The sequence below is a fragment of the Apium graveolens genome, chromosome 11 (genome assembly GCF_009905375.1).
Source record: "Apium graveolens cultivar Ventura chromosome 11, ASM990537v1, whole genome shotgun sequence".
Taxonomy (NCBI): Eukaryota; Viridiplantae; Streptophyta; class Magnoliopsida; order Apiales; family Apiaceae; genus Apium; species Apium graveolens.
This window is the reverse complement of record NC_133657.1, coordinates 135,271,989-135,281,075: the sequence shown is the minus strand read 5'-3', so window position 1 is coordinate 135,281,075 and position 9,087 is coordinate 135,271,989.

Genomic DNA, 9,087 nt, shown 5'->3' with positions numbered 1-9,087 from the left:
TAGATAGTCAATGTAGCGAAGATCAAAAGAGATTTAGCAGAAGTTAAAATTTCTATGAATGAAAGGAGACCAGAAACACCAACAAAAGTAAGAAGTTTTATCATGAGTCGGTTACTATTGGAAATAAGTGCAGGAATTTGTGAAAGTTGCAATATCTGGGACGAAGCTAACCAGGAAAAGCAAGAAGTTTTGTGAAATGGAGAAGGATGAATGGAAAGTTTTGCGGAGTTAAATGAAAGAATGGCTTCAGCACCTGTTCTATCAATTTAAAAGTTGATCAATTTAAAAGTATCAAGGAGGTTTGGTAATTGATAGTGATGCTTCTCATTAGGGAATAGGGTGTGTGTTGATGCAGCACAATAGGTTATTGTATATGTATCCAGACAACCGAAACCTTATGAACAGAAGTATCCTACCCATAAATTGGGAGTAACAGTAATAATATTCATTTTGAAAGATTTGGGAAATATAATATGTATGGAGAAAGGTGTAAGATCTATACGGGTTATAAGAGGTTGAAGTATGTATTCACGAGAAAAAGCAAAGATGGAGGAAAGCAATAACGGACATAGAAACTATACCGGAAGAATTTTCTATGGAATTTTAGAAGTTGGAATTGGGAGACAGAGTTTATAATCCAAACATGAGCAAGGATGAATAGTATGACCTTTCAGTCGAAGTTGTTAAGAGAAAGATAAGGAGATGTTAAAAGAAGATAATGGATCACGATGTTAGCAGTAGTGAGAGGAAATTTATACGCCCAGGAGAATGATCACGATATCCCCAGGTTCTCCTCCAGCACTTGGAAGTTACAAGTAGAAGAATTAAGATTTGAAATGCCACAGGGAATTCATAGTATAAAGTATATACTCTATTGAAGAGATGCCAAAATATATGGAAATAAAAGAAAAACAGCGATAACTAGGTATAAAAAGGAGATTTCAAAATGGATTAGAAAGTGTTGGACACGTCAAGGAATTAAGGTGAACCATTGGAGGCCTAATGGATAAGGCAGACCCAGGGAATGGTTTTACAAGAAGTGAATCATGAAAGGTACCAGTGATACTCATGGAGAAAAGGGAATGAAATTATAAGAGTATGTGCTGATTATCGGGAATTTAACAAAATAATGAATAAGAAGAAGTGAGACCCTATAAAGAATTGATTACTTATAAGACCTAATTTAAAAAGTGTGTTATGTATTGAGAATTAACTTAAGATCTGACCTGAAAAAAATATCAGAGATTACGATTAAAGTGAGTTCAGAGCATTGCAAGCTCTGATGATATTATGTGAAATGACAAGTGTATCAAGTGGCTATAAGGAATTAAGGAATATGGTGTATAAAGAATATTTGGATAAGTAAACTGTAATTATTAATAACATCCTCAGCTACTCAAGGAATAAGAGAGTCTGCGTGGGATGCCCAAGGATTTTTCTCTAAAAGATCAGAAGGAAAACAACTATACGTTGAGTCTTCAAGAATGAAATTTTAACTAAGGTTAACCAAAGATTCTGAATTAATCCATTAACAACTACCTAAGCAAAGCCGTATGGTAACATATGCCTTATGCCGACAAAAAAAAAGGATTAGATGTAATTAAGACCACCAAGAAATTAATAGATGAATGGGAAGGAGTGGAAAATGAGCATCGGCTAACATCCTTATGCGGAGAGTCAAAGTACGGAAATGATTTAGGAAATGTAAGATATGTTAAGAGGTGAAGTTTAAAGGAAACACTGAAATGATCATTTATCAGCGATGTCAGCCTTAGAATGCTATTTTATCAAACTTCATGTGAACGCAAGTATAGGTCCCCATTTTTATTGAGATAAAGTGGGAGAAAGAAAGTTGTTAAATTCTAAGTTAATTCAGCACATCAAGAGCGTAGAAATATTGATTAAAGCAGCTCAGAGTAGGCAAAGAAAGGAGACGAAATTGTATTGAGAGAAAATATGAGTATAGAAATAGGACCAGTAGTGTTAGTAAAAGTGTCGTCTTGAAAGAAATGGGATAAGTTTGAGTAGAAGGGACAAACTAAGTCCTAAAATTAGTGAACCATTCGAGGTATTGATAAATATATGTAGCGCCCTCCAAACCCGGGTCAGAAGTTTGGGGTCCATACACACACCTTAATTATAACCTGTTTATAACAATAATAAAGATAATAATAATAATATATACAGTGACCCTACTTACCAACCACCACGGACCGCAACAGGTTAAAGTATGCACACAAGCTAAACACACTAATATATTACAAAACCGTTCAAATCCCAACTATTTCAAACTCAAACTGAGTATTAAACATTATTACAAACTTTTACAAATTTAAATTATCCTAAAAGAAGCCTACTAGCTCAGCTTTCTCAACCTGAACCCCTAGCTCTCGCACTGGACTGGGGATCCTTGCTACCAACTGGTTCCTTTTTAACTGGAAAGAATATAAACAACATCGCACAAATGAGCTAACTAGCTCAGCAAGTCACAATGACAAAACTGAGAATAATGATCATCAGGTGAATATGATTATGATATCAAGTGAACAATGGATTATGATTTAGAATTGGATACTATACTTTTAATTTAAAAACCAAGGTTAGGCTGCTGATCAGTCACGCACTAACCCCGAGCAAGGCACACAGCATTGCTCTAACTACTGGATCCAAGGCACACATTGGCCTAACTTGACCATTATATGGTCTGACCACGAATCTGGTCCACAATTTTATAAAAACAATCCAATTCTAACATAATAACAGAATATGCAATAATAAACAATAACCGAAATCATTAACAATAATAAATGTTTAACAATGAAAGGGTTTCAATCCTCGTAAGGATCAATAAGGCAATTTAAAAGCTTGGATACTGGGTAATGAAAGAATTGGATAACAAAGGAATCAACATTTCAGGGTTTCAAAGATTTGGGCTTTCAAAGCATAGGATACAATGATTAAATGTACAAGTAATTCAGTTTAGTGTTTGGGATTTTGTTTACATGTATTTGTGGAGTAATATCGTATACTTGAGATTTGTGTTTAGGTATACAACAGTCAATGGTCTAGAAAGAATAAGGTTTATGGCTCAAGAACAATAACTGGAATTAGAGTTTAGGTTTCAGTGCTTCAAAGCACTTGCAATATCAATCTGACTATCAAATACTACAATATCTCGAGAAAGTTCAGATTACTTGCCTGATATTAGCTTACTACACTGCACTCGCTTCCAATCACAAGCGTCTTACTCCTCAACTATCTGTTTCCCTTTCCTACGTCTTGCCTCTTCTGCTCATATATCATAAGTATCTATCAATAATTTACTCATGGAATTCTATTCAACACATACTTCTATCTACCCTTCGTTTACCCAAATCCGATTAACGGATTGAAAGTTATGCGATAATCAAGTAAACACTGAATATATAGACCGATAGTCAATTAACAAGTCACATATAGCACATAATACATCACGTAATAAATGATATATTATTTATAAAGAAGTCTCGGGTCATAAATAGGCTTTCTGGTATTTAAAATGTTTTTTAAAACATTTTTCGGAATTAAAACGAGTCGTTGGATCAATTTTGGGTTAATAAACAGGGTTCGGTTGGCCAATTCTGGCTCCGAAATAATTTTAGAATAATTATCGAGCCTTGGAAATAATTTAGAATAATATTTTAAAGCTCGAAACTATTTTTCAGAATTTTTAAATCATTTTTAAATAATTAAATCTAATTAAATAATTAATTAAAATCAATTAATAATTAATTAAATCAATTAATCAATTAATTTTCGAATTAATTGACCAATTAATCAATTAGAAATTAACTGGAATTAATTAACTAATTAATTTAGATTTATTTGTGAATTAAAAATAATTTTCAGAATTAAAATAATAATTTTTAGAATTTTCAGAAATTAAAAACGAATTTTTATAATAAAAATAAATAGGAAATATGATTTTTAAACATTTTTAAAACAGAAATCCAATTTTTGCAAAGTCTGGAAACTACAGGGACCAAACTGCATCGTTTTCAAAACTACAGGGACCAAACTGCAATTTTACAGTCCAGTCGCCGGAAAAAGTCGGGGATGGCCGGAGAACACGTTCCCGGCGTTCTCACCCCACCAACACGTCCAGATCACATCTACAGGCTACCAGGAACACAACCATGCAATCAATTCATCCTAAAAATCCCTGAGTTGGCCGGAATTTGGCCGTGAAATTTTCCAGTTTCCGGCGAACATCGGAAAACTTCAAAACACAACTCTCTTTTCTACATACCTCATTGGTTCATGAAACTTATACGGCTAGATTGCAAATTTCACAGAGAACACAACCCACTATAACACAACATCAATCTATCACAGAATAAAAAACCCCCAAATTTCAATTAAGAACATTCATACGGGTTATAAACCCTAATTTTAAAATTCGAAAATCAAACTCAAATTTGAACATGTTATTGAACTCCAAATCAGACGTATGACATATGAAAATCATCAGGAAAACAAGCTCTACAACATGCAATCATCAAATCAAACAAACAATCATCCGAACAAAAATTCATATTTTTAATAAAATAAATTCGAAAATAAATAAATTTTTAGAAAAATAACCTTGATTTCTGCAGGTGTATGGATTACAGAATCTGGTAGAGCTCTTCAAGACCTTCAGATTGGTTACTCGAGCTTTCCAAACCGAATTCAATAACACCTCCAAATACTTGTTTGATTCTTAGAACAGTTTTAGGAAATTAGGGGTTTTCTCTGAAAATTATATAATTATCTGTCTGCAAATGATTTTGATACGAAATAAAATACGGTAAAAGGCTATTTATAATTACCGAAAATTAGGATCCCGTTGGATCATTCCGGATATAAAGCGGTACGTTTATTTGTAAAAACTGATCCAAACGGTATCGGTTTTCGGGATAATTATCCAAATCAGTACAATTTGTACTGCAGTCTTGGTCTCAGCGCCTGGTTATACGTATTACGAAGTGATAATTGTGATAGTTTAAGAAAAAGCTCCCGTTTATCGAAAATACGGGTTTTATTGATTTACCGAAACGAATATTGTATCGAAAATGTTGCGCCGGGACCCGCGCAGGACAAACCGTACGCCGGATCGAAAAAGTCGAAACATGGAATATGCTCGGAATATTACAATTAGGTTAGGAAGGAGTTCTCAAAAGAGTTTCGGGTTCCAAAAATGTAACAACGGTTGACGTCGGTTGGTTCCCGTTTTTATAAAATAGATTTTAATTACCCGGAAAAAGATTTTAGAAATTTCATATGATTCTTATAAATCCATAAACCAACATAAAAATAATTAGGAAGATATGATAATTATCTATATTTTATTTTGGATATATAAATATTAAAATACTCAATTAATATTATTTTTGAATATTCAAGTACAGATAACACTTAACAATTAGCTCACAGAATATATACTGAACACACATAATAATTATATAATAGCAAAAATAATTACACGATATATCCCGGATATTACATCCTTCCCCCCTTAAAAGGATTCTGTCCTCAGAATCTCTAAGAAAACAAATGAGGGTACTTTTCTCTCATATCACTTTCTAACTCCCAGGTTGACTCTTCAACCTTTGGGTTTCTCCACAATACTCTTACTAACTTTACCACTTTATTTCTCAATACTTTCTCTCTTTCCTCTAGAATCTCTATCGGACTCTCTACATATGATAAATCTGCTTGAAGTTCTATTGGCTCATATTCTATTACATGCCTGGAGTCTGGATTATATTTCTTAAGCATTGATATGTGAAAAATATTGTGAATGTGCTCCATGTGCGGAGGTAACGCCAACTCGTAAGCTACTTTGCCAATACGCTTTAGGATTTCAAAAGGTCCGACATATCTTGGGTTTAGCTTCCCTTTCTTCCCAAACCTTGTTAGTCCTTTCCACGGTGATACTTTCAATAATACCAAGCTTCCTTCTTCAAATTCCATGTCTTTTCTTGACTGGTCTGCATATTTCCTTTGACGATCTTGTGCGGCTATTAATCTTTTCTGGATAATTTTAACAACTTCCTTTGTCTGCTGTACCAATTCGGGTCCGAGTATTTTGCGTTCTCCTACTTCGTCCCAATATACCGGAGATCTACATTTGCGTCCATAAAGGGCTTCATAAGGTGGCATCCCAATGCTGGCGTGATAACTGTTGTTATAGGCAAACTCTACCAGGGGTAAATGCTCGTCCCAACTTCCTTTGAAATCAATAGCACAAACACGTAGCATGTCCTCGATTGTCTGGATCGTTCTTTCACTTTGGCCATCCGTTTGGGGGTGATAGGCCGTACTCATATTCAATCTTGTTCCCAAACATTCTTGAAAACTCTTCCAAAATCTTGAATTAAATCTTGGATCTCGATCAGATACAATAGACACTGGAACTCCATGACGAACTACGATCTCTCTCAAGTACGTATGAACTAACTTGTCGAGCGAAAATCGTTCATTTATAGGCAGATAATGAGCTGACTTGGTAAGTCTATCTACTATAACCCAAATGGCATCATGATTATCCCTTGTCCTTGGTAATCCAACTATGAAATCCATGGTAATATGTTCCCACTTCCACTCTGGAATCTCCAATGGCTGTAGCAATCCGCTTGGTCTCTGATGCTCTGCTTTAACTCTCTGACATGTATAGCATTTACTAACCCATTCCGCAATTTCCCTCTTCATATCTGGCCACCAATAATTCTTTTTTAAATCTTTGTACATTTTGGTACTCCCTGGATGGATGGAATATCTTGAACTATGTGCCTCTTGTAAAATTTCATTTTTCAGCTCCGTCACTGGTGGAATCCAAATTCTTGAAGAAAACCTAAGAATACCTTGATCATCTTGTTGCGTGCATAATTCCTCACCTACCAAACTATTTATATCTTGATCCATTACCTCTTTCTGGCATTTCTTTATTTTCTCCAATAACTCCGGTTGGAAAATCATACCGTACACTTTTGCTTCCTCAGGCTTGCAAATTCTAATCTCCAATTCCAATTTTTGAAATTCTTTATATATCTCTTCAGGTACGGATAACACATTTAACCTTTCCTTCCGACTTAACGCATCTGCTACAACGTTCGCCTTACCGGGATGATAATTAATCGAGCAATCATAATCCTTGATCAATTCTAACCATCTCCTTTGTCTCATATTAAGTTCCTTCTGGGTAAATATATATTTCAAACTTTTGTGATCCGTGAAAATCTCACACTTTTCACCATACAAATAATGTCTCCAAATCTTCAAAGCGAAAACTATAGCTGCTAACTCCAAATCATGAGTAGGGTACTTCTGTTCGTGTGGTTTCAATTGCCTTGACGCATACGCAATCACCTTGTCGTGCTACATAAGAACACATCCTAATCCTTTGTAAGAAGCATCGCTATAAATTACGAAATTCCCTTGATCGTCTGGAAGTGACAAAACAGGTGCTGTGATTAATCTCCGCTTCAATTCCTGAAAACTTTCTTCGCACTTGTCATTCCATATAAACTTTTCATTCTTTCGTGTAAGCTTTGTCAATGGTGTTGCAATTCTTGAGAAATTCTGAACGAATCATTGATAATATCCTGCCAATCCCAAGAAACTTCTTACCTCAGTGGGTGTTCTCGGTCTTTCCCAATTCGTAATTGCCTCGATCTTTGCCGGGTCCACTTTGATCCCTTCATTACTGACTATGTGTCCTAAGAACTGAACTTCCTGTAGCCAAAACTCACATTTCGATAATTTAGCATATATCTTCTTTTTCCTTAAAATCTCCAAAGTTGTTCTTAAATGTTCCGCATGATCCTCCTCCATCTTTGAATAGATCAAAATATCGTCTATAAATACTATAACGAACTTGTCCAAATATTCCTTGAAAATTCTGTTCATCAGGTCCATAAACGCTGCTGGGGCGTTGGTCAATCCAAAAGACATTACTAGAAATTCATAATGTCCATACCTTGTTCTGAAAGCTGTTTTTGGTATATCTTCTGGTTTGATTTTCAGTTGATGATATCCCGATCTTAAATCGATTTTTAGAGAAATACTTGGCTCCCTTCAATTGGTCAAACAAATCATCAATTCTGGGGTAACGGATACTTATTCTTGATTGTCAACTTGTTGAGCTCTCTATAGTCGATGCACAGTCTCATGCTTCCATCTTTCTTCTTGACAAATAATACCGGTGCACCCCACGGGGATACGCTGGGTCTGATTACTCCTTTCTCTAACAGCTCTTGTAATTGCTTTGCTAACTCTTTCATCTCAACGGGCGCCATTCTATACGGGGCCTTGGATACTGGTTCGGTTCCAGGTGCTAAGTCGATTGCAAATTCAATTTCTCTATATGGAGGAAGTCCTGGTAACTCGTCGGGAAATACATCTGGAAATTCCTTCACAACTGGAATATCTTCAAGTTTTGCTGGCTCCTGACTTCTGTCGATCACATATGCTACGAAATGCTCACATCCTTGTCGTAGTAACTTCTTGGCTTGAATCATCGTTAAGAACTTCTTTACCTGCTACTGTCCCTTGAACGTTACTATTCTTTCGTCTGGCATTTTCACCATTACTTTCTTATTTCGACAATCTATCTGAGCATCATGCTTAGATAACCAATCCATTCCTAATATAACGTCAAATTCTCCTAACTTAAACGGTATCAAATCTACACAAAACTTACTACCAGAAATATCAATCTCACAATTCCCACAAACTTGGTTAACAGTTACACGTTCTTGATTTGCTAATTCCACATTCATTATTTCATTTAAATACCCAACTGGACAATTTAACTTACTAACAAAATCTTGTGAAACAAACGATCGAGTTGCTCCCGAATCTATTAACACTTTGGCACATAAAGAATTCACATTAAGCGTACCTGCCACGACATCCGCATCCTGGATCGCATCCTTCACCGACATGTCAAAAACTCTAGCCCTCGGAGTCTCATTCACTGTTGGGGTAGATCCCATAATCCTTAATGCATTACTGACTGGGGCTGGTGTCTTGCAATCCCTGGCCATATGTCCTGGCTTCCCACAT